A 27,557-nucleotide genomic window follows, 5' to 3' on the forward strand; every position below is an offset into this window, starting at 1 on the left:
CATTATCCTCATTCTTTCTCCCCATGGAGACTGAATAACTGAACAGCAGCAACAATAACATGAATGATAATATCACACCATTACTATACACATACAATACACTTATGTATACATCTACACATGAAAATGTCTATGACTATAGTATGCATTTCATAACATGTAATACATGTATACATCACACATATCTATATGTGTGCCTGAATATGCATATGTATAGATGTATATACAATGCATCGTACACAATACGTGATGTATTTATCTTATTATATAATATATAATGTATCATACAATGCAATATATACTATATTTAGTGTTAATACGCAATCTGTATACTTGTATCTGTATATACATATACAAATAAATCATTTACATTTATACAACTATACATTAATAATATACATGAGACATATAAAATATGCCTGTACATGCATGTCATATATGAATGTATGCATGCTTGTGTGTATGTATGTACATATGTATGTACATATGTATGTATAACTTTCCCATAGCTAGTAGACAAATGTGTGGCTTTAAAACCTCATTGTCTGCCAATGTCATGAGGCCTGTAGGCACCTCAGATTCAGAATGGAAGGGAGAATTGCAAAGAAACTCGTATTTCAAATTAACCATCCTCTCTCCATATAACACATACTGGGTAATAAAGAAAAACCCTTGGGGATATGGAAACAGTTGATGTACTTCTCATTATTTATGTTGTTCAGTTACTATGGCCATATCTACTTGGGCACTAAAAAATCAAATGCTCAGTGTTCTTGCGTCTAGTAAATTTTAATTTTTATGAACTGAACATACGCTCTGCAAAGGTTTCTTTCTAGTCTTGCGGGAAAAATAACAACTGTCATCACTGAACCATCATTTAGAACCTTTTTAGTGGAAAGCCTGTTCTCCTTATCCTTTAACTGAGTTTGACAACCTAGTTTCCCTGGCCCCATCCCAGTTTCAGTAGAACAGATCACTAGACTTGGGTTCTACTCTTGACTTGTGACCAGTAACTAGCCTTGTCACCTTAGTCCAGTCACTTTAATCTCAATGATCCTTAGTTTCCTCATGTGTAAAACTGGAGATGTTAATAAACCCCATGCCATATCTATATAATAAGATTATTGTAAAGATCAAGTATGGCAATTGTACGGTAGTCTATAATTGTAGAGGTCTATTACTCTGTTAGGGAGCCCCTGGAGCCCTTTGAAATGGCTGGGAAAACAGTTTATGGAATCTGGAGTTTACCAGTGGTGCCTATCTTTGGGTAGGGGAAAAACGTGAAGGAAGTTTAATTTGTTTTTGACATATTTGTCTTCCTTTTTTTTCCTTCAGGGGCATGTTGTCGTCATCTTCTCCTTCTCCTTCTCCTTCTTCTTTCTGGGGCAATGAGGGTTAAGTGACTTGCCCAGGATCACATGGCTAGTAAGTGTCAAGTGTTTGAGGCCAGATTCGAACTCAAGTCCTTCTGAATCCAGGGCTGGTGCTTTATCCATTGTGCCACCTAGCTACCCCTTCTTCTTTCTTAAAAACAATAAACATTTTAAATAAATATTTAAAAAATATACATTTTAAAATAATAAATATTTTTATTTAAAGTTTTGAGTTCCAAATTTTATCACTCCTTCTCTCCCTCCCTTCACCCCTGCCTGAGGTGGTAAGCAGTTATAGGTTATACATGTGAAATTGTGTAAAACATTACCATATTAGTCATTTTGTATAAGAAAACTTGAATAAAAGAAAAAATGAAAGAAAGAAAGTGAAACATAGCCTGCTTCAGTCTGTGTTCAATCAATATCAGTTCTCTCTCTGGAGACTGATAGTATGCTTTATCATTAGTCCTTTGGGATTGTCCTGGATCATTGTATTGCTGAGAATAGCTAAGTCATTCACAGTTTTTCATTCAACAATATTGCTGTCACTGTGCACAACGTTCTTCTGGTTCTATTGACTTCACTATACATCAGTTCATATGAGTCTTTCCAGGAGCGGCATATCTTCTGTTCTCTCCCCTCCAGACTCAAATCTCTTACCAATGGTGCTAATACTTTCTTTCTCATTCCTTTATCAAAACTTGCTTTCAGTAAAGATTCTGATAAACTCATCACATGAAGGTATAAATGATTGTTAAGGTTTGAAATTGTTTTTCCTAGATTACATATAACTTTTCTTCCTTCTCTCCTTGCCTTTTCTCCCTTTCTCTCTTCCTCCCTCCCTTTCTTCCTTGCTCTCTCCCTCTCCTTCCTTCCTTCCTTCCTTCCTTCCTTCCTTCCTTCCTTCCTTCCTTCCTTCCTTCCTTCCTTCCTTCCTTCCTTCCTTCCTTCCTTCCTTCCTTCCTTCCTTCCTTCCTCTTTCCCCATCCTTCTTCGTTTTTCACTTCTCAATACCATAGGCATTATCTCTTCTAATTAGTATGTGAGTTTATTTGTGTTCTCAGTGCCATAGAAAAGGTATAATCACCACCACAACAGCTAAAAACAATAAACTAATATCTGTATGACAGTTTAAGATCTACAGAGGGCTTTATTCTTACTGTCTTATTTAATCCTTACGACAAGCCTATGATGTAGTTACTATTATTATTATATACAGGTGAGGAGATTGAGGATTAAAGAAGTTCAGTGATTTACACAGGGTTATATAACTAGTAGGTGTGTGTGAGGCAGGATTTCAATTCAGGCCTTCGTAACTCCAAGTCTGGCTCTCTATTCACTACCAGAGGTGTTAAGCACTGTTGCAGTGAACCAGATTAAAATATAATTGGGAGTGCTTGCTTTGGCAGCACAAGTACTAGAGTTGGAATGATACAGACAGGATTAGCATGAGCCCTGTGCTGGGATGGCACACAAATTTATGAAGTGATCCACATGTTAAAATATTTAAAAAAGTGTAATTGGGAGACATTAACAAAATAAATAAAAATATAATACAATGTAGATAATTGTGGCTTTTTAAGTCAGTACGCAACCTTCAGGGATCGGTTTCTATTTGAATTTGACAGCCTTGTATTACACCACTTAGATGCCTCAGCTGTCCCATTGCATTCCAACTATAAAAATGGAGAATGGTAATTACCTCATAGGGCGGTTGTAAGCATCAAATGAAATATTTTGTACAAAGTGCTTTGGAATTGTATAGTCTTAGGGACTTAGAACTGGAAAGCACCTTAGAGATCATGTAACCCATACTCTCATTTTATAAATGAGAAAACTGTGGTCCCCAAAAGTTAATTAACTTGCCCAAGGTTACACATATGGTATAAATGGTAGAGTTTGGATGGAATCTGGGTCTTCTGACTTCAAATGCAATGCTCTTTCTACCATCTCTATGTCTTATTGCTATAGAGCTTTTGTGTTTATGACTAGAGGGGATTTTCTGAGGCAGGCAAGACTCCTCTCTGATCCCTACTCAAGGCCCTTGAGCAGACCTGGGAGCCCAGCAGGGTCAAAGGTTGTGCTTCCTTCACAGGGTGTAGGCTAGAAATAGTGGTAACCTAGTTCAGATGGCATTTATATCAAGCTGCAGAGAATAATTAACACCCTGGAAATGCCTCCGTGGGACTATTGGCAGAAAGAATGGGGAAGTTAGATGAATCCTAGAGGAAGTCATGCAGTCAGCCCCTCGATGCTATTAGCACCACTGACTATGGTACTTCCCATAGGTCCATTCAACCCAACCCAACTGTAATTCTCTCCTCTCAGGTTCCTAGTTAAAGCAGAAATCGTCAATGTTATTTTAATGTGACTTTTTGTGTTTCATTTCCTTTGTTGGTTAAAAAATGTTTGTGCTGAATCATTTTATAGGAACTCTATATAGCACGTACACTTGGAACATTTTATTCCTATTAACATAAAATATTATTCTCATTTCCTACTTTGTGAGGAAGGAAAGATTTTTTTAACATAATAAAATTAAAATTAGAAAAATGTATATTTTCTTTTTGTCATGAAGAAGGTATGAATGATTTATGGGTATAATAAAGAGAAATCTCTTTGGTCACTGGATGACAGTTTAAATTAAAAAAAAAAAGACTCTTTCCTGTCAGAGTCTTGAAATGACTCTGATGGCAGCAGACACTAAAGTATCAAAGGAGACTGGCATATAATGGCAGGTTCATTTTTCTTCCTTTTTCCCAAGGAAAAAGAGGCTTCTTTATTGATCTGGTTAAGAACTGAGGGGAGCAGTCTCAGGTCAGGGTCTTGGAAACCAAGTCAGATAGTTGTTTTTGAAACTACAGGTAGCTTTTGAGATCACTTGACATTTTTTAAAAAAAAAACAGTGTAATGGGGCAGCTAGATGGCACAGTGGATAGAGCACCGGCCCTGGAGTTAGGAGTACCTGAGTTCAAATCTGGCCTCAGACACTTAACACTTACTAGCTGTGTGACCCTAGGCAAGTCACTTAACCCCAATTGCCTCACTAAAAAAACCAAAAAAAAAAAAAAAAACCCCAAAACCAGTGTAATGGTTTTCCAGTGGTAGGATGATTGAGGAGGAAGTTAGTATTCAAGCCAGCTGGTTCCCCAACTCCACACACAGAGTAGTGCTTAATAAATGCTTAATGATTGACTTCTTATTGATTGGGCACCCATTTTTTTTCAAACTGCTCAAAATCCACTTCTTTTCATATCCTTCTACTAGGTGGCAGGAATTCAAGGGTAAATGTCTAGCAGTTAAGCCTTGCATGGGATGCATTTCTTTACCCTTAAAGGGGAGGAAATCCAGCTTCCAGGATTTTGAGTAATTAGGAAGTGCAGGTTGAAAAGTAGTGAGTCATAGACAAAACCAAGAGAAGATAGAATGAAGGGTGTCAAGCCAGAAAGGTCAGCTGGATTGGGGTCAGAAAATGCCAGAAATAGCATGGGATGCTGGAGCAAAAGCTGGATCAGCAGGGGAAGTGCTAAGAGTGAAGCATAATTAGGGGCAGCTAGGTGGCCCAGTGGATAGGGCACTGGCCCTGGATTCAGGAGTACCTGAGTTCAAATCTGGCCTCAGACACTTAACACTTACTAGCTGTGTGACCCTGGACAAGTCACTTAACCCCAATTGCCTCACAAAAAAAAAGAGTGTAGCATAATTAAAAATGCTGGGGGAATGGGTCAAGTTCAAGAACTTTGATCAGTAGAATGAGTTTGCTATACACAGCCGGCCTGTACTCTAGGACAGGATTACTTTAACAGTTCACCAGCCTATTCTGGCCATACTTCCTTTTATCCTTCAATAGCAAATACGTGGAGTCTGGGACTTGGAGTCAGAGAGAACTGAATTCAAATCCTGCCTCAGATGCTTAGTAAGCATCTTAGTAAGGTGGGTTACCCTGGGCATTTCACTTATTCTCTTTCAATTCTTATCTGCAAAACAAGAATAATAATAACAACCACCTCACAACGATGTTGTGAGGATCAAATGGAACAAAATATGTGCTTTGTGAACCTTAAAGCACTATTTAAATGCTAGGTATTAGTGGGGCTGGCTTTTTAGTAGCTGGGATTTGGACACCATCTTTCTGAACTTTCTCTAAACTAATGTCCATACATTCCCATTTCACAGAAGCCACAATTTTGAGGATTTGTGTGGGCCTTAGCTCATTTCCACTTTTTGAAATATAAAATATTGGGATTTTGGAATCCAGATGTAGTTATTTTACCATGATAAATGAAAAAAAAAAGGTTGTTATAAAAAGGCCAGCAGAATTATTTTATTTTTTAGTTTCTATGTTGTATTTCCAAGCTTTATCTTTAAATATTCATAGGATAACCTGGCTTGGTTGGACCTCATAATAAATCTACTGAGGTTTGTTTTTAACTTTCCACTGATTTTTACTTTAAAAAAATTTTGTGGGTATCTTTTGTTTTAAAACCAGTCATCTTCCAATGTCCTCCATGTCACCCCCTCCCCATCCATTTAACCCTTACTTTCAGCAAGGTAAAACAGTTAAAAAACTAGTTATTAAAATGACTGTGTCTGAGAAGGTATGTGACTTTCTATACCCCTAGTTTCCCACGTCTCTAACTAGAGAAAGGAAGCATTGCATCATCTTCTGTTCTTCAGGATCCAGCTTGGTCATTGCAATTAAAATGACAATACTTTTTTGTATTATTTTCACCTACATTATTATTGTCACTGTGTATATTGTACCCTTGTTCCTTTTACAAAATCAGTTCATTATATATATATATATATACATATATATACACACACACACATATATATGTACATGTATATGTATGTGCATATGTATATATGTTTATCTCAGCTCTCATGTATCATTTGTTTATTACATCACTGCCCCATTTCATTAGAAGTATTGCTATGAATATTTGGATAGATGTAAGTTTTTGTATCTTTGGTCACTTTGAAGTAATCATAAAAATAATAACAACAACTACTTCTATGATTATTTCCATGGCTACTACTGACATTTATAGTGTGTTTTAAGGCTTTAAGATTTGCAATGAATTTTATAAGCATTATCTCTTTTGCTGAACAACAGTTTAGTGATTTTTCTCATATAATTCTAAATTGTTTTCAGAAATAGCTAGACCACTTCTTTATTATAGTGTGATGCATTAATTCTGACTATCTTCTGTCATTATCCTCTGTATTTTTTTTTTTTAGTGAGGCAATTGGGGTTAAGTGACTTGCCCACGGTCACAGGGCTAGTAAGTGTTAAGTGTCTGAGGCGGGATTTTGAACTCAGGTACTCCTGAATCCAGGGCCAGTGCTCTATCTACTGTGCCACCTAGCTGCCCCCCTCTGTAATTTTTTGCAAACAAGTTTATATTATAGACTTTCATTGCTCTTGGTTACCATGACTGTTTCCTTGGCAAAGATCAAATATTTGCTGCCTGAGGTCATTTCTGGGTTCTCTTGGCCTCATCAATGGGGCAATTATTCTACATCTGTTAAAACTCTATAGTAAATAATGATAATTATATTCAGTGTCATATTCTTTAGCTATTTATTTTCAAATGTTTAGGTGCAATAATCTTAATAGGTCTTAATGGAGCTATTGCAATTACCTGCAATGGTTTCTTCTCTTTCTCATAGTTTATTGTTGAGTTTCAAAGTGATTCCTAGTAGCCAGGTAGTACAATAGATGGAGTTCTGGGCCTGGAGTAAGGAGAAACTAAGCTCAAATCTGTCCTCAGAAACTTACCATCTCTATATGTTCTATGTAAGTCACTTAACCTTTTTTGCCTCAGTTTCCTCATCTGTGTCTTCTCAATGCTCATCTAGGCAATTCTCTAAAATAAAGTCCTTAATCTGGTCTGTGAAATTGTTTTTACCCCTCAATATTTTGACAACTGTATTTTAATATAATTGGCTTCTTTTTGTAATACCATGTATTTCTTTATACATTTAAAAACATTATTCTGAGAAAGAGTCCATAAGATTTGTCATGCTGCCGAAGGGATCTATGATGCAAAAGGTTAAGAACACCTGCTCTGGGACTACAATTTGTAGAATAGTGCCAACTTGCATTGGTAGAGGGAAGTTCCTCACCTGCCAGCACCTTATACCAGTGAAATAAGAGGTCCATTCTCTATATCTTTGTTGTTGTTCCATCATTTCAGTTGTGTCCAACTCTTTGAGACCCCATTTAGAGTTTTCTTGGCAAAAATTGGAGTGGTTTGCCATTTCCTTCTCCAGCCAGGGTGTCAGAAGTGGGATGTGAACCTACATTTTCCTGGTTTCAAAGCCGGTTATCTCTCTACTATGATGTACTCCTATCTCTGTTAAGATAACAGTTAATTTCTTTTTCTTTTCTTTCTCTCCTCCCTTACTCTTTCTTTCTTCTCCTTCCCCTCCCCTCCCTTTGTTTTCCCCTCACTCCTTCTTTCTCCCCTCCCCTCCCTTCCCCTCTCCTCCTCTCTACTTTCCTTTCTTTTCCTCCCCTCCCTTTCCTTTCCCTTCCCTTCCTATATCCACCGTGGCACCTTGCTGCCTAGAGTTCTCCACAGAATTTCTCTACTTCAGCTTCTGCTAGGTATTTGATAGACTCAACACAGAGATAATTGTGTTCAAGCATCCTCTGTCAATATCAAGGGAGGGATAAAGTAGGGGGATGTGTGATTGCCAAAGGCTTTTGCTTCTGTCATGCATATTATCTTTTGTAAAATTCCAATAGAAGGGGGATTCCCTTTAAATGGTGAAGTCTTTCACAGGTTCCCATTTCCATATAATAGTGTGTTGCTTGAATCAAGTCCCAGAACATAAGAAATTGGTATAATAATACATGCAGGAAAAACCAAATGGATAAAGAATGCTGTTTGTCCAGACTGTGACATGAAGCTGGATGGATAAGTCAATTGAGTTTTCACATGAATATTTCTATCTTGACAGATGCTACAGATGGATAATGAATTGGGACCAGAATTCAACAGAAGCAAAAGAGGGTAGATTATATTCAGGCAATTTTGCAATGATTTGAATAATCTCAGTGTAAAGGTTGAGGTCATCTGAGTCAAAAAATCAAATCATCCCCACTGCATTTAGAGTAAATGGCAAGATGCTACAACCTGGTACCTTTATTAAGTGAGAATGCATCTTGACAGTTCACTAGGTTTGAATAAGGCCTGTACATCTCTATTCAGTCAAGTCATTTCAACGAACAAGGTATGATAGGAAGTCGGCTTGGACTATTGATAGTCACACCCTGTGGTGCTTGTCTAAAACAAAGAAGATAAGTTGGTGTCATAGATTATATAGTGCCTAGCAGCTTAGTGGTAGGAGTTTCCAGGCAAAGCTCTGTGTTTGTGTGTGTGTGTGTGTGTGTGTGTGTGTGTGTGTGTGTGTGTGTGTGTATTGTATGAGGACATGGAGAGGAAAATGCCTTGGCTTTGCCTTAAGCCACAATTTTCTCTACTATACCCAACCCCCATCCCTCATCTTGACCAGAGGAGGACCTTGTAAACTTAGGAGAACCAAAGGTTGTGGATTTTTTATTGGCATTATGCTGGTGCGATGTATGCATTGGGAGCTGAGTATTGATTGAACACAATTAGGAAAGGCAGATTCAAGGCTCCATAAGGATCCCAGCTGAAAAGCATTATCATATCTACAGGAATCATCTTGAGGTAAAAGGACTTCTAGGACCTATTAGGAACCCCCTTTTCTACTTGTGCTTTCTAAGCCTACATCCTCTTTTCCTGGGATTCTATATGCATTGGTGGGACAGTATATTAAAGACTTTTAGGAGAAAATTTTTGTTATTAACTATTCTTACTATATCACCTTGGTAAATATCTCTTTATAAAATCTAATTAACTCTGACTGATATAACTAATATTGACTGATAAAAATGGAAAAGACACGCTGGTGAGGGCTCACAAATTATAGTCTTGGAAAGATACCCTACACATCTCAGGGATAACTCTAGATCCCTGAGGGGATGTAGTACCTGAGCTTTAGGGATCTAAATTGTTAGTATTGAGGCTGTATTTGAGAGAGTGGCTCCATAATCTATATGTGCTACATCAATGTGTTTCCCAACTGCACATCCTGTCTTTTGAACAATGAATTGTCTTCTGGTAATGCTGTATGGCACAAATCATTGAACACTATAAGCTCTGAAGAGGCAAAAGGGCATTGGAGAAATAAATAGTAGTGTAAAGAATTAATTGTTATTTGAGGTTTTTATGCCTCAGTGCATGCTGGCCTGGGGCTCCACAAACTGCACGGTGCTCCACCCATTGGTTGTAGCCAGAGCTCTGGCACCTCATGTCATCACCACTCCCTGACGCCTACATGGGCCTGGCAAAATTATAATGATTGGAAGCCTAGTGAGGGCAGTCATGTGACTGTCAGAGCAGCCATCCCATTGGCTGGGGCTATGTGGGGTTTTTCTGGGATTGGGGAAGGAGAATTGGGCATTCTAGCTGGACGCTGGAATGACAGGAGGTCTGCTCCATATTCTCAGCTGATTCCTGGGTGGTGGTATCTTTTGAGGTTGTATAATTTCCCTTTCCCCATTTTATTTCCTTTCCCTTGATCCCATTGACCCTGTTTGTGTGTGTGTTTTTTAAAAGTTTGTTCTTGTTAAAATAAATCCTGTTCTGTTTTGAGGGAGGCTGCCGGGCTCCTTCCTTGCCCCAATATTGCGGCGAGCCACTTAGCTAACACTCCCCAATTAAAAATTGGTCCCCACAGCTTGTATAAGTAGATATCAGTTTACTCTCAATGACAATTTACACATAAATATGGTACGAATATAACATACAAGAAATGTTGGATCAGAAGAAGACATTGGTGCATCACACGTTTAGAATGCTATGGGACCTTGAAGCACATCTAGTCCAACCTCCTTTTTTCAGAGGAGAAGAAACTGAGGCCAAGAGAGGTGAAATATGTTGTTCAAGTTATATAGATAGATTGATGGAGCTAGAAATTAAAGCCAGGTCTTCTTACTATAGATAAGTACAATACTTTCCCTGCTATTTCATATTACTACTTGGGTAAGCATCTGTAGAGCCCAAATATAGGAATGGAACCTATAGAATATGAAAAGTCTATGCAGGATGGTTCTCTATAGAGAATTTAGTGGGGTATACAGATTAGAATTCCAGGAGAGGAGAAGGCATGGACTAGTTGCAATCTGCACTTGTTAGCAAGACCAATCACATCAGTGAGGTCACAGATCCACTGAACTATTAGACTATAGGTAGTTCATTCATCTGCCTGCCATTAGACATGGAATCAGTGTTATTGGTATGTGCCCTTGGGTGTGACTTGTAGTTCTCATCTGCCTTGTGTATTTTAATAATGCATGACATTTATACAGTGCTTTAAGTTTTACAAAGTGTTTTACACATATTATCTCATTTGCTTCTCACAATAGCCGTGTGAGGAAAGCTCTGTGAGCTTTACCTGGTTTCAGAGCCTAGTACCATCCCTAGCATCTCAGTTGCCTCTCTGGTAAGTTGCCTCATTCCTTAAGGCTAGGACCCTCAGTTCTATTCATGCTATTTCCCAGCACCTACTTTAGTGCTCTGTGAACAGTAAGAAAGCTACAAAGGATAAGAGTTATCCCCTACAAAGACTTAAATTCTGGGGGATCATAATTCCTTTAGGCAGGCTGTTGTGTGATATTCTGATGACATTTTCATCTTGCTTGGCATTGATTTTAGTTCTTAAGGTGGGATGGAGAGGAAGGAGAAGGAAGAAGAAAGATCACAATTCTAAGGATGGACAATTCTAAGTCACAAATGGGCAACAGTTGGCAAAATCTCTGCTTGTGTCATTTATCATTTTTATTCCCCTTTGGTAAGTGCTATGTGGTAGATGCAGTTATATTGGTCCATGCTATTAAGGGCCTCCCTTTACTTGTCTGCTTGAGTTGCCATATTTTCCAGACACATTGGACCTGGAGTATTCAGGAAGCCATGAACCAGTTAGGGATGAAGCCTTGCCCTGATCTGGCATAATTTATTGTTTGCATCCAATGTGTTCTTGGCATTCAGGATAGGCACCAGTCAGTGAGGCAGGCAGAAGATGCACTAGTATCCCAATTTTTACAAATAACTAAAGTGACTTTTAAAAAGTTTAAGTAACTTTCCCATGGTCACATATATGGTAAGTGGTACAATTTGAACTCAAAAAGACAGGACTTTTTTTTTTTTTTAGTGAGGCAGTTGGGGCTAAGTGACTTGCCCAGGGTCACACAGCTAGTAAGTGTTAAGTGTCTGGGGCCAGATTTGAACTCAGGTACTCCTGACTCCAGGGCCCGTGCTTTATCCACTGTGCCACCTAGCTGCCCCAAGACAGGACTTTTCACTCCAAGGCCAATACTTTGTCTATTACATGATGCTCCCCATTCTTAGTATTTTAGAGTCAGAAGGGACTGTAGTGATTAATATAATCCAAATTCATCATTTTATAATGTATTGAAGCAAGTCAGTCATAAAAGAGGTTAAGTGACTTGCCCAAAATCATTTAGCCAGTGTCTAGGTCTAGACCAGAATGCAGGTCTTTGGAGCTCTTGCTTTTTGGATTTTCATGCTAATTTCCCTAAGTAGAATTGATACCCTTTTAGTAAATGAAACATGGTGGTAAAATGGAAAGTGTGCTCCCTGGCTTTGGAGTCACTAGAGATCCCACCTCTGGTATTTACTAAGTGTGTGAGCACAGACAAGTGACTCTGAACCTCAACTTTTTCATCTTTCAAAGGGGGATGATGATACCCATAGAACCTGCCTCGTAGGGAAGATCAAATGAGATACTGAACATCAGGTGCTTTGCCACGCCAAAATGCTGCAAGAATGCTAGTGATTACCCATAACCAGCAACAAAAGCTCATTAGAAAAGGAGTTTACCTATTCTGGAAATATCATATAACTAGGGGGAAAAAAGAAATTATTCTACTGAATTCAAGAGTGACTATGTCCAAAAGACTGGCTAGAGCACCAGGCCAGGACTCAGGAATACCTGAGTTCAAATTTGACCTCCCTCAGACACTACCTGTGTGGCCCTGGGCCAGTCACTCAACCACATATGCCTCAGTTTCCTCATCTGCAAAATGAACTGGAGAAGGAAATAGCAAACCACTATAGTATTTTGCTAAGAAAACCCCAAATGGGGTGGTCACGATGAATCAGACATGACTGAAATGATTAAACAGCAGTATGTCCCCCCCCAAAACAAAAGTATTGTCAAGTTTGAAACAGCTACAGGAATGTATAGAGGGACCCATTTAAAGACATATTTCAGATACAGGGGTGGGGGAGTCTCTTGGTGATTGTTGAAGCAATTCTGCTGAGGACACTAAACTGTACACAATGTACTATAAAAATACCACATTCCATCTCCATGCTGTCTCTGTAGTGGCATCCCACACTGTATCATACATTCAGGAAATTACACACTCATAAATTACTCATTTATAACAGCTGCACGATGGTTGCTTCTGTGGGAATTGTCAAGGCTTATTTCCCTCTCCCCAAACCTCCCCATCCCATACATCCTGACGACAGCTTGCTTTTGAATTTTATTTTGACTTGTCTGAGCATCTGGATGGCCTCAAGCCTGCTGCTGACAGGATTAGGAGTGTCTCGGACCTAGGCATCACAGATTCTTTCTTGTTTATGCTATTTGCTCCATTGGCATTAGTTATTAACCCTACACTTCCTTGGTACCATCATATGGTTCAACATCAGAAAGTAATATGGTATTACTAATGGAAATGACATGAAAGAAGTTGCATTACCATCTGCCTTGCCACTACACCCTAAGGACCACTGGGCTGTTCCATCTGACTGGTTGCTGAAAATTCCTATATTGTCTTGTCTTCCCATGTTAAAATGTGATCTCTTTCAGAGCAAGGGTTTCTTCTGCTTTTCTATTTGTATGCCCAGTACTTAGCAAAAGTTTTGCATATAGTAAACCCTTAATAAATGCTCATTCATTCATTCATTTATCCCTGCAGCTGATACAATTAATGGTTCAGGTTGAAAGGTACTACCAGTCTCCTTAGCAAAACCGGTTCTCAATCCTCAGTAAAATCAGGAAATCTCATCTAGCTAGTGACAAAGGCTTGATCTGAGGCTTCTTAGCACTAGCTTGCCCACCTGATTCCTTGTTTTGGACTGGCCATTTCAGCCTACTCTTTCCTTTCTAGAAACAGCATGGTATAATGAAAAGAATGCTGAACTAACATCAGAAAAACTTGGGTTTGAATCCTGTCTCTGAAACTTATGAGCTGGTTTACTAGGGAAGAAGTCATTTCATTCTTCAAAGTTTCAGTTTCCTTCTTTGTAAAATAGAGAGGAGAATGATACAAATATCAAAAGCACTTTGCAAACCTTGAATGAATTTCCACCTGTCTCTGACTTTAATGGTAATGCCACTCTCTCATAAATAGTTCCCAGTGTTCTTTTGCAGTATGACCATCATTGCACACATATCAAAAACTGGCCCCCACATATTCTCAAATTACTTAAGAGTTTACATTATATTAATAAGTAAATGCAATGATGAAGCATATTATCTGCTTCCAGAGAAAGACCTGATATTGTCTGAATAAAGACTGAAGCCCACTATTTTTTTTTCATTCATTCATTCTTTTTTATTCAAGTCTTCTTGTACAAAATGACTCATATGGAAATGTTTTACATGATTGTACATGTGTAACCTATATTGTATTGCTTACTGTCTCAGGGAAGAGGAAGGGGAAGGAGGGAGAGAGGGTTAGAATTTGGAACACAACACTTCAAAAATGTGACAGAAATTGTTTTAACATGTAATTGAGGAAAATATAATATGAAAAACACAATAATTTATTAAATACCTACTTTGTACCAGGAAAAATATAGGTAAACACAAACCAAAGACTTAAAGGCATGATGGAAAGAACACTGGACTGAGGAATTAGGAAAACTGAGTTCTAGTCCTTCCTATGTGCTTTGTGTAAGTTACTCACTCACTCTTTCTGGGCTTGTCTGCTCATCTTCAATCTGAGGAGAGTTGGACTAGCAGATCCATAATGTCCTTTCTAGCTCTAATGATTTATGATTCTCTAACATTGAATGGCTTGTCAGGTATGGGTGAAAACTAGTGGTGTTGTGTAATAGATGAAGTCAGCCCCTTGCCTCAGCTCATTGATGTCACAGAGATGAATTTTGTGCCAAACTGGCACCTATTTGTTGCCTCAATGGATCTCTAAGGTCCCAACCATTTAGAGACTATAATCTAAGTTGGTTAGAATCTAGTGCCAAGGTAAAAAAGGCATGGGTTTCATCCCTATGTGGACAAAGTAGCTTTATTCTTTTCTATAATTGCAGACTGTACACACAACCCTGACTAATTTTATCTGGAAACTCATTGGAAGATGCATGCCAAAAATCATGGTAGAAGGGGATCAGATTATAAGCATTGTGGTATATATATAGTCTTATACAGGTTATAAGGTACTTTGTTTACCATGATGTTATGAGCTGGTTAATGAAATATTACTACTCCCATTTTATAAATAAGATTACTGAGTCTCAGAAAAGGTTATATGACTTACCCAATATTATATAGCTAACAAGTGAAACAAATTAGCATTTAGATCTTATTAGCTACATGACCTTGGGGAAGTCTTTTAACCTCTTTGAGTCTCAGTTAATTAATCTATAAAATGGATATAGTGGTTGTTGTTCCTGCTCAACGAGGACCAAAATGACACCACTATTTTGGAGTCAAGGTACAGTGTGTCCAACTGTGGCTGATCAGACAAATATGAGATCAGAAAGCTCTATCACAGGTTGGGGACAAATAGTCCATGTGCACATTTGGAGTAGAGATGTCTAAATTTGTTTATCTCATGTTTATTTTGAACTACTGCAACTCTGTTTTACTCTTAGAGGGCAGCGCCTTCTTGATGTGGGCATGTATTGCTGGGTGGTCCTGTGCCAGTGTCTCCCATGTCTCACAAGTGATTCCAAAGTTCTTCAGAAAAACCTTGAGAGTGTGCTTGGATTGCTTATTCTGACTTTTGTGTGAGTTCTATGTGAAATAGTCTTTTTTTTTCTTTCAACAAACATTTATTTTATTTTCCATTTACATGTAAGGGTAGTTTTCAACATTCATTTTCATAAGATTTAGAGTTCTAAATTTTTCTCCCTCCCTCCCTCCCTTTCCTCCCCCCTCCACAAGATCACAATCAGGTTATATGTGTACAATCCACAAATGTTCTTTTTATCAGTTCTTTCTATAAGGGTGCATAGTAAGCTTCCTCATTAGTTCCTTTGGATTGTCTTGGATCATTGTACTGCTGAGAGTAGTTAAGTCATTCACAATTACTCATTGAACAATACTGCTGTCACTACGCACGATGTCCTCTCAGCTCTGCTCACTTCACTATACATCGATGTTCATTAGTCTTTCAAGGTTTTTTGGGGATCATCCTGTTTGTCATTTCCTGTAGCACAAGTCCATTCCACTAAAATCATATAACATGGCTTTTTCCATCATTCCTCAATTGATGGACATTCCCTTGATTCTCAATTCTTAGCCTCCACCAAGAGTTGCGATAAATATTTTTTGTACAATTTTTCCCCCTTTTATCTTTTTCATAATTACTATTGTTAACTGTTTCCCTTCCATCCTATTCCCTTCCCTATGATATTTATTCTATTTTCCATCTTCTTTCATCCTATCACTCTTCAAAAGGGATTTGCTTCTGTCTGTCCCATCCCCCACTCTACCCTTCCTTCTTTTGCCCCTCTCTCTTTATCCCCTTCCCCTCCTATTTTCCTGCAGGGTTAGAGAGATTACTCCACCCAATTGAGTGTGTACATTATTCTCTCCTTGAGCCAATTCTAATGAGATTGAGGTCTTTGAGCCAATTTTGATGAGTGTTAGGCTCATTTACTACCCAAATTAAATAGATTACTCCACCCAGTTGGGTGTGTCTATTAGTCCCTCCTTGAGGCAGCTCTGATGAGTTTAAGATCTTTGAGCCTTTTCTGATGAGTGTAAGATTCACTTACTGCCCTGCTCCTTTCCCATCTCTTCCCCCACTCCATAAGCCTTTTCCTGTTACTTTCACGTAGGATTTCACTTCTGCCCTTCCCCCTCTCCCAGTGACTTCCCTTCCCCTCTCAATTTAACCCTAAAGATGTTATCATCTAGCTAAGTGACACAGTGGACAAATCATCACCCCTGGACTGAGGGGGATCCCAGCCAAAACCTGGCCTCAGACACAAGACAGTCGCCCCCTGTTCGACCCCAGGTGTGTCCCCCAGCTCCAATTTTTTTTTGTGGTTCTCTAGGGTCTTGTATTTGAAAGTCAAATTTGCCATTCAGTTCAGGTCTTTTCATCACAAATATCTGAAAGTCTTCTTTTTCATTAAAGTCCCATTTTTTCCACTGAAAGATAATGCTGAGTTTTGCTGGGTAGGTGATTCTTGGTTGTAATCCCATTTCCTTTGCCCTTTGGAATATCATATTTCATGCCCTCCAGTCCTTTAATGTAGAAGCTGCTAGATTTTGTGCTATCCTGACTGGGGCTCCACAGTACTTGAATTCTTTCTTTTTGGCAGCTTGCAATATTTTCTCCTTGACCTGAGAGCTCTGGAATTTGGCTATAATATTCCTAGGAGTTTTCTTTTTGGGATCTCTTTCTGGAGGTAATCTGTGGATTCTTTCAATTTCTATTTTAGCTTCTTCTTCTAGTATTTCAGGGCAATTTTCTCTGAGAATATCTTGGAAGATGGTGTCTAAGCTCTTTCCTTGATCATGGTTTTCAGGTAGACCAATAATTTTCAAATTATCTCTCCTGGACCTATTTTCCAGGTCAGCAGTTTTTCCCAGAAGATATTCCACATTGCCCTCTATTTTTTTATTCATTTGGATTTGCCTTATTGTGTCTTGGTTTCTCATAAAGTCACTGGCTTCCATTTATTCAATCCTAATTGTTAGGCAATTATTTTCATCAGAGAGCTTTTGTACCTCCTTTTCCATTTGACTTTTCAAGCTGTTGACTTTTTTCTCATCTCTTTCCTGCATCACCCTCATTTCTCTTTCCCTTTTTTCCTCTACCTCTCTAATTTTAACTTCAAAGGCCTTTTTGAGCACCTCTATGGCCTGAGACCAATTCGTATTTTTCTTGGAAGCTTTAGATATAGGGGCCCTGATGTTGACATCTTCTTCTGAGGGTGCCCCTTGGTCTTCCTTGTTACTGAAGAAACTTTTTATGGTCCTCACCTTTCTCTGTCGGCTCATCTTGCCTTTCTTTTACTAGACTTTTAGCTCCTTAAAGTGGGGCACTGATTCCAGGCTGCAGTATCCCGAGCTTAAGAAGTTCCAGGTGGTATGATTTAAGGAGAATCAGGTTCTTCCCTCGCCCAGCCTGTTTCCTGGTCCTAGATGACCCCAGACCAACTTGCCAATCAACCAGCTTTGTGTGTTGTGGTTGTTAGCTCCACCGAGCCTGTGTCCCTCCCCCACCTGGGCCACTTCTACTCGAGCCTACCACCTGGTTCTCAGTAGGGGTGTAAAATCCAAGTTCTGCCTTAGCACCAGCATAGACCCCTGTAGTCTCCCCCCTGCCCAGGGCTCAGCCCACTCACCAGACTGTGAGCTTAGTTCCAGATGACACTGGTGCTTCACCTGATTCAGAGGCTCTTGGGGTCTCCTTCTCTGGTGAGGACTTCCTGAGACTGGATCTGTGTCAGGGTGACTGTGGGATTGGGCCCGACTCCTGTATCAGTAGAGCAGCTCCCTCCTTCTGACCTTCCAAGCTGTTCTTGGTTAGAAGATGATTTCAGCACATTCTTCTGTGAGTTTTGCTTCTCTGGGCATTTCCCTATGACCTTATTTGGATGTTTTTTGGAGCAATCATGTCATGAGTTCGGGAGCTCACTGCCTTTTCTCTTCCATCTTGGCTTTGCCCGGCAGTCTATGAAATAGTATTTTAAGCAAATGTATGTTTGGTATTCTAACAATGTGGCCAGACCATCAGAGTTGTGATCTCTGCAGTAGAGTTTGAATGCTTGGCAGTTCAGTTTGAGAAAAGACCTCAGTGTTTGGTACCTTATCTTGCCAGGTGATCTTCAGAATCTTCTTAAGACAATTCAAATGAAAGTGATTCATAAAGCACCTGCCCTGGATTCAGGAGGACCTGAGTTCAAATCCAGCCTCAAACACTTGACACTTACTAGGTGTGTGACCCTGGGCAAGTCACTTAAACCTCATTGCCCCGCAAAAAACAAACAAAAAATTAATATAGGTAGAATTGTCATAGGGGCAGCTAGGTGGCCTAGTGGAAAAAGCACCAGCCCTGGATTCAGGAGGACCTGAGTTCAAGTCCAGCCTCAGACATTTGATACTTACTAGCTGTGTGACCCTGGGCAAGTCACTTAACCTTCATTGCCCCTCAAAAAAAAGAAAGTGATTCAGTTTCCTGGCATGACACTGGTTTACTGTCCAGATTTCACAGGCATACAATGATGAGGTTGACACAACAGCTCTGTTGACCTTCACTTTGATAGGCAGTCTAATATCTCTTCTCTCCCACATTTTCCTTCACAGTCTCCCAAACATTAAGTTAGCTTGGGCAATGCATGAGTCACATCATCTACATGTACATCCCTGGAAAGTCCAGTGCTAAGGAAAGTGAACTTATCCAGACTATTCAAAATTTCCCCATTTGCTCTGATTGTTCCATATTTGGATGGTACAGTGTTGGCTGATGGAGAATCTCTGTTTTCTTGGTGTTAATTGTTAAGTCAAAATTAGCACAAGTGGCAGAGAATCAATCCTTATTCTGTTGAATCTCAGCCTTGGAAGCTGCATTGAGTGTACAATTATCTGTGAACAAAAAGTTATGTACCAACTCTCCCTCTACTTTAGTCTTGACTTGTGGCCTTTTCAAGTTAAATACTTTTTCAAGGTAGTTGATCATGATGCTGTTCTTGCCCTTGTTGAAGGCATCTGATGACACTACTGAAAAGATCTTGCTAAACAGCATGGAAGCAAATGCACCAGCCCTGTTTCACTCCATTGGTGACTGGGCAAGTGTGAGAACATCATCCATTATCAAGAAGCTACACAAGCATGAAACTGGCATACAATACTGATGAACTTCTCCAGGCAACCAAATTTTGCCATGATCTTCTACAAGCCTTCATGACTGACAGTATCAAAGATCTTGGCCAGATCAATGAACATTGTGTACAGATCTCTGCTCTGTTTGGCATTTTTCCTGGAGTTGTCAGACAGATGTTTATCATATTGACTGTTCCTTGGCTATTTCTGAAGCTATACTGGCTCTGGGGTAGATGACCATTTTCCAGGTGATGGATTAACTTATTAAGGAGAACTCTGACAAGAATCTTGCCAGCAATGACTAAGAGAGAGACACTACCCCTCAGACCCCATCATCACAGTACAACCTATTTCCTTTTCCTTTGTAGAGAAGAACAATGGAGGCATCCTTAATCTCCAGGGGGATAACTTCCTTTTGCCAGACAACCTGGAAGATTTCAGTCTGCTTTTGTATGAACAGTGAACCCCTTTCCTTGTACATGTGAACTGGAATAAAATCAGCTTCAGGTGTTTGCCACATGAGAGGAGTCTAATGGCATTCAAAACCTCTTCTTCAGTTGGAGGACATGGATGTAGTGCATTTAAACTTACTTTTGCAGTTTTTCTGAAGGACATTCCTGTGGTGCTGTGTGCTGTGTGAATATGGAGAACTGACTCCTGATTGACAGAGACCTTTGAATAATGTGGATTCACTTTGGAAGGAGTTCAAGAGAAAAGGGGAAAGGAGATCCAGAGAGGCGAATCCATAATTCAAAAGTTTACACTTGCCTGTCTCCAATTCTTTCTTCTCTTGTTTTTTCTCTCTTTCCATCTTTCTGTCTATATTTATCTATCTCTCACCATTTCTCCCATTGTCTTTGTGTCTGTCTGTCTCTATCTCTCTTTTTGCCACTGTGTCTGTGTCTGCCTGTCTCAGTGTCTTTGTCATTTTGTCAGTGTCTGTGTCTGTCTCTGTCATGGTGTCTGGCTGCTTTCTTCCCTGACTTTTCACATCTATTTTTTGGTCTATGTATTTAAATCTCTGTCTGTCCGTGATTCTGTCTCTCTTCTCCTTCCCCCAAAAGTGTATCCAATTTACTTCAGTATACAAGATAATGGGCTCAGAGGTCCCTTGGCCAATTAGGACCCACATTTACCTCTGTGTGTGTATATAGAGCACACAGGTCATCACAGAGTTGTCTCTCAAGAAGACCTCCCCAGGCTTGGGTGGAAGTGAGGTTGCAGTTATTATAGCAGATTAAGCTTCTTGTAAACTATCCAATAGTACATGAGTATGAATTACTATTTTTGTAGTGATGGAATACCTTGAATCATATCTTTAAATCTGGAAGGGTCTTCCAAAGTCATCAAGTCTAGTCTTCTCATTTGATGAATGATAAAACTGAGGCCTTGAGAGAAGTGATAAGTAACAAGTAAGCCAGCATTTGAACTCAGATACTTCAGATTTAATCCAGTGCTTTTCCCACTGCAGACATAACTACCGAACCACTCACTTTCAGGAATATTTGACAGATTGTGGAAAATAGGGGAGGGACTGCAAGATTGAAGGACAGAGGTCTCTGTTTTCATAAAAGGGAGAGACAGAGTTTATAAGCTATAGGCCAGTGAGATTGATTTCAATTCCCAGGAAAACTGCAGAATTGATCACTAAAAGGTAAATGGTGAACATCTCAAAAGGGAAGTAGTGATTACAAAGAATTACCTTGGTGCTGCCTTCATAAAAATAATTCATACCAGGTTTAACTTCCTTCCTTTGTTCATTTGTTCATTTGTTCCTTCCTTCCTTCCTTCCTTCCTTCCTTCCTTCCTTCCTTCCTTCCTTCCTTCCTTCCTTTTTTCTTTATTTCTTTCTCTTTATTTTTCTCCTTCTCTCCCTCCCTCCCTCCCTCCCTCCCTCCCTTCCTTCCTTCCTTCCTTCCTTCCTTCCTTCCTTCCTTCCTTCCTTCCTTCCTTCCTTCCTTCCTTCTGTCCTTTTTCTTTCTCTCTCTTTTCTCTTTCTCCCTTCCCTTCTTCCTTCCTTCCTTTTTTCTTTCTCTTTCTTTTTTATTCTCCCTTCCTTCCTTCCTTCTTTCCTTCCTCCCTCCCTTTTTACTTCTTTTTCTTTGTGTTGATGGAATTATTAAATTCATAGATAAAGGGAGTGCTATAGATAGAGTTTTCCAAGATTTTAGCAGTTTTTGATCAAATTTACCATATTAATCTTGTGGTAAAGATAGAAAGATATGCACTAGGCAATAATGGAATTAGATCTATTCAAAACTGGTAAGATGCCTAGATTCAGAAAGAAGTTGCTCTTGGTTCAAGTCAGTCTGTCAAGAGATTTCCAGTGGAATTTTCTAGGAGACTGTGCTTGGCCCTATGCTATTTAATTTATCCATTACATGGATAAAGGCATAGGTGATAAGCTTATTCAATTCTCAGATGACACAAACCTGGAAGAGATAACTAACATATTGGATAATGGAGTCAGGATACACAAAGCACTTGATAGGTCAGAATACCGGGTTAGATCTAAGGAGATGAAATTCAATAGAGATAAGTTTAAAGTCTTTTTTTTTTTTTTTTTTGGTGAGGCAATTGGGGTTAAGTGACTTGCCTAGGGTCACATAGCTTGTAAGTGTTAAGTGTCTGAGGTCAGATTTGAACTCAGGTCCTCCTGACTCCAGGGCTGGTGCTTTATCCACTGCACCACCTAGCTGCCCCGATAAGTGTAAAGTCTTATGCTTATCAGTTTTATTAGAACAAGATGAGCAAATGCTCAGGGTTTCATAAACTTTTGTTGTAGTCATGTCACTCTGGCTTTGGCTTGGATAGGGTCTCCCAAGTGTATCTAGCAGTAACATTTTCTAAGTGACAAACAGTTCTGAACTCTACAGGTGCTCAATGAGAGAGAGAGAGAGAGAGAGAGAGAGAGAGAGAGAGAGAGAGAGAGAGAGAGAGAGAGAGAGAGAGAGAGAGAGAGGATGTCCTTTCCACTCTCTTGTCCATATATCTCTTTCTAGTGTGGCTCCCTGGCCTGTCAGGGTTTATGTGGTGATTTGGCATAATGTTCAAATCTATCACCAATCTGCCCAGTCTGTATTTTTTAAAGAATCCTTGCTCAGGGCCATTATTCATGTTATTACTAACATGTTCTGAAGCTTGAGGTGGAACCAGAAAATGTGTAAGGAAACACAGAGTTACATGTGCATATTTTAGAAAAGGAATACATGACAGTCTATGATGGTGTGCATGAACAGAGACTGACTTGTGTTATGAGGGGGATTCTTTTTGTACATGAGTCAGACCACAAAACTGTTGAGGTTCATGTCAACCTTCCAATTTTATGATTCCATGATTTTCTGAAACAAGATCATGGAGGAGGTAGCTTCTGATTGCTATTCATAGAAAGTTAGCAGGGATGTTCTTTATCAAACTTTTACTCTCAAAATAAATGAAGGCAGGATAATAGATGTAGCCATCTTTTTCTTTACAGATTGCCTCATCTTCTAAAACTTCCTTAAGCATCTGCCAATGAAAGGGATCAAATGAAATGAGGAATTGAAATGTAAGGTATTTCTTTTCAAGGTTTCTTAAGAGTTCTGTTTTTCTCCATGTGTTGGGCAGTTAAGGGCTTAAGTAGTCCTGAGTGCTTTCAGAGGGCATGATTTGTATAAATATAAAAAGAGTGAATATGTCTGAGGGATAAGGACTTGAAGGGGATGCAGAATGATTATTAATGTTTTCTGTAAAGCTTTCAAGCTCATTTATTCATTCATTCATTAAATAAACCTTTACTGTGAATCCAAAGCAGATTGATTTTGGAAGCAAATGACTTTAGGAGGTAGTATGGTACGGTAGAAAAAGAGCTGAATTTGGAGTCAACTGTGATTTGAATATCAGTTCTTCCACTTAATACCTGTATCACTATAGACAAGTCATTTAATCTTACCATGCCTCAGTTTTCTCATCTGCAAGATGAGATTGTTGTACTAGAATGACCTCAGAGGTCTTCTTTAGTTCTAAGTCTGATTATATGTTGGCTGCTACCTTACCTCCTCAAGACTGCCCTTAATGTACATTTTAGCCTAATTTCACTCATAAAATTTCATGAGGGTAAGGAGGGGAAATTCATCTTTTTTTTTTTTTTACTTTAGATGTCCCACTGCTATAGGGGTAAGTCTAGTGAGTATTCAGCTCTCTCTCTCTCTCCTTGTCTCTGTCTCTCTCTCTGAGTCTTTCTGTCTTTCTCTTTTTCTGTCTTTTTGTCTCTGTGTGTCTCTCTGTTTCTCTCTGTCTCTGTATCTCTGTCTCTCTGTTTCTGTCTCTTTTGGTGTCTCTATGTTTCTCTTTCTCTCACTTTCTGTCTCCTCTCCTCTCCTCTCCTCTCTCTCTCTTTCTCCCCCCTCCCCAACAAGGGAATTACAGGAAGTACAACATTCTCATTACCTATAAGCTTTCATCAAATCTGTTGGCCAGCTGATGACCTGTCAATGATCCATAAAAGAGAGACCACCACCAGTGAAGTGAATCTGGACTAGATGTTGCTGGAAAACTTTGTTTCAGTTTGTACACTCCTGATATGCTTTTCTGAGCATCCAACATCTCACATAATTCAGCCATTGACACACTTAGCTGGGGATTGTATTAGATTCTTCTTTTTTCTACCTAAAAATCCCTAGAGGTTACTTCCCTGAATGCAATCTGACTGGTAAAGTGGCCCTCAGAGCACAGCCTTGTATGCCATATGGTCTGGGAAATAAATCACTTTTTCTACTTAAAGGCAATGTAACATCTCCACAAAAGAAACTTTATCTTTCTCATCCCATCCATCATCTCTCCAGCTCCACCTCATCCCTCCCACCCTGGGAAACTGTTCCCATTTACCATGTGGGTTATAATCTCCACTGTATTTCTGTCTGCCATGGTGATGGATCTTTTGCTAACAAATCAGCCTGCTTGGCAAAGCTGCTGTTTTTAAATTCTTCCTTTGATGGAAGGTTGGGTTCTATAGTAAATCATTTCTGTGTTTCAGTCAGAGAACAGATGAAGGGAAGGATGAGAAGGTTTTGGTTTCCAGGAATATGTCTTACTGAAAAAATTCCAGTCTTCTCTCCCCTCCACTCCCACCAGTTCCCTGGCCAATTCTCTTCTGTAGGTGAGATGTCAGATTTTGGCACAGAGTATATGGTGGAATTAGAACTGGAATCGGTTTACACTTGATTTGTTCCTTCTTATCCTTGTACTCTATCTATAAAGAATCTAGCACAGTAAACTCGACATCCAGAGATCTCGGCGTCTTGGTTTGGGTTTACCATCAACAATCAGAGGATCAAAGAATCACTGATTTATTGTCAGAAGGAAACTTGGAGGCTTATCAAGTCCAACCTTTCCATTTTACAAATGAGGAAACTGAGACACATGGAAATGAAATGAAAGCCAGCAGTCACATAGATACTAAATAGCTATGTGACCCTGGGAAAGTCTCTTAGCTCTGTTTGTTTCAGTTTCCTCATCTGGAAAATGAGCTAGAGAAAGAAATGGCAAACCACTCCAGTATCTTTGCACAGAAAACCTCAAATGGGATCACGAAGAGCTGCATATGAATGAAAAGTGGCTGAACAACCACCACCACCACCTCTGAATGCAGAGCTAACATTCTTTCCACTATACCACATTGCCCTGCAATTTGTTCTATATATGCCTAAACATATAAGAAGAAATATAAAGATCTTAGAAAAGATTTTTGTGATTGTGACACATAATGTTCCCTTTAGCACTTTGTCCCAGAAATGCCATGACATGTAACATCTCAATAGCAATCCTTGGCCAGTCCCTACAGAGTACTGAGGTTCCCTATCAGCCATTAAATGAAGACATCAGTAAGCTGTCAGACAGAGTCGGTATTAAAGAGCACAGACTCTTTGGATAAAATGTTGTCCTAGCCTAAGATAGGGAGGGGAAAGTAGAAGGCCTAGATCATGGTTACCAATATCTCAAGATATTCAGACATGATAGTACTGGCATTTGCCAACAGTGTTTTAAGGTTTGAAATAAATATGCTTTATATAGATTATCTCATTTCATCCTTACAATACTGGGAAGTTGTTGTTTAGTCATTTTAGTTGTGTCTGACTCTTTGTGACACCATTTGGGGTTTCCTTGGTAAAGATCCTAGAGTGGTTGGCCATTTTTTTGCTCTAGCTCATTTTCCAGATGAGGACACTGAGGCAAATGGGTTAAGTGGCTTGTCCAGGGTGTCTGAGAACAGATTTGAACCCAGGTTTTTCTGACTCTGGATCTCGTACTTTATCCACCACACCACCTAGCTGCCCAATTCTGGGACTCTATTTTACAGATTGAGAAATTAGGCTCAGAAAAGTTGTGACTTGCCCAGGATCACAGAGCTGGGAAATGTCTGAGGTAGGATTCAAATGTAGTTCTCCCTGAAGTCCAGTGATTTATTGCCTTCACAATTCTGTCTTTCTGAGCCTGTCCTTTGGTTTATAGACTATTCAGTTCATCATTAGAACTGGATTTTTGCTTTGTGCTTCACAACGTCTATTTAGCCCTGAGAAACATGGAGCCCAGCCCACACATACCCCTGACCACAAGGTCAAAAGGAAAACTTATTGAGGACATGAAGCAAAAGGGATTGGAGTATGCCAAGCTCTTACTGTGTCATTATTTCTGCTTTCAAACTTGTCATCTTTATATCCTATTGTACTAATAAAAGAAGAGAATACTTGCTGACACTGATAGATAGAGCTGCATGTTTCATATTATTATATAAACTGCCTTATGCAACTTGATCTGATTGCTGTGGAGACACAAATTCAGACATTTCAATATCAATAACCTGTTCCTTAATCGTAACTCAACATCCATTCAAATTAAAGCCCTGTAACTCTTTTTAGTGAAAGGAAGGAAAAAAAAAAGATATTACAGATTTTTACCAGTTGATTTATTGTTATGCGACAATATTGGGTACATTAAATTTTAATATCAATGCTGTCACTTTAATCATAACTCTTGGGCTGAGGAGTTCAGAAATTACTTCATTTTAAAAAGGACATTTATTGCACTGTATAGGCAGGTACATAATTCCTTCCTTTAAGAAATCCATGGGTTATTTTCTATTTGAGATGCAAGAACTTTTGATTTGTTCAGTTTCTGTCATTTGGGGGGGTAAAGAAAGCATGATTTACAGCTACTTTTGACATTTAAAAAGTGGCCTGTTTGTTTCTGATTCACTTTCAGACATTCATAGTGGGAAGTTCCTGGTAGCCTCCCAAGTAAAAAATTTAGCCCCTCTTAAAACTCAAGGAAAGGGAGCAAGGGAAAATGGTTTTGAATCTCAGCCCAGATCTCAAAGGGGCCCCTACTTGCATTTGAAAGTGAGAACTCTCTTGGGTTAGCCTCGCAAAAAGCAGACAATTTCTGGTCCAATTCTCACTGCAACCAACTCTTTTTGGGGAAATACAGCAACACTTTGATTCATATGACAAGAAATAATCCATAGGATATAATTTTTAAAACAAAGACCATATCTGTGGGTTATCTTTTTTTATCCCCATCGTCAGCTTTAAATCACATTTGAAACATGATTTTTCAATTGTTATTTATTTGCATTAACATAATGTGTTCCAAAAAATTTTAGGCAGTTTTAAGCTATAGAAATGGCAGCTAGGTGGCACAGTGGATACAGGAAAACTCATCTTCTTAAATTCAAATCTGGCCTTAGACACTTAACTAGCTGCATGAACCTGGGCGAGTCACTTACTGCTGTTGGCCTTAGTTTCCTTGTCTATAAAATGAACTGGAGAAGGAAGTGGCAAACTATTCCAATATCTTTGCCAAGAAAACCTCAAATGGGATCACAAAGAGTTAGACAGGACTAAAATGAGTTACCAACACAAGAGCTATTCAAACTTAAATTCGCCTAAGAATTTTTGGATACTCTGTCTTTAACTTTATGCAAAACAAAAGGAAAAAAAAATCTATCAAAGAGAACAGTTAGTTCACTAGTTATAATGGCAATGTCCAAGATAA

General features: G+C 39.1%; 1 non-coding gene across 1 annotated transcript; it reads left to right on the top strand.

Moving 5' to 3' along the window:
- Nucleotides 1-2,766: 2,766 nt before the first annotated feature.
- LOC122744986 lies at nt 2,767-2,873 on the top strand. Its single transcript, XR_006355306.1, has one exon. It is a non-coding gene; the product is annotated as a U6 spliceosomal RNA (small nuclear RNA).
- Nucleotides 2,874-27,557: the final 24,684 nt, after the last annotated feature.

This window comes from Dromiciops gliroides, chromosome 2, assembly GCF_019393635.1.
Source record: "Dromiciops gliroides isolate mDroGli1 chromosome 2, mDroGli1.pri, whole genome shotgun sequence".
Classification (NCBI taxonomy): domain Eukaryota; kingdom Metazoa; phylum Chordata; class Mammalia; order Microbiotheria; family Microbiotheriidae; genus Dromiciops; species Dromiciops gliroides.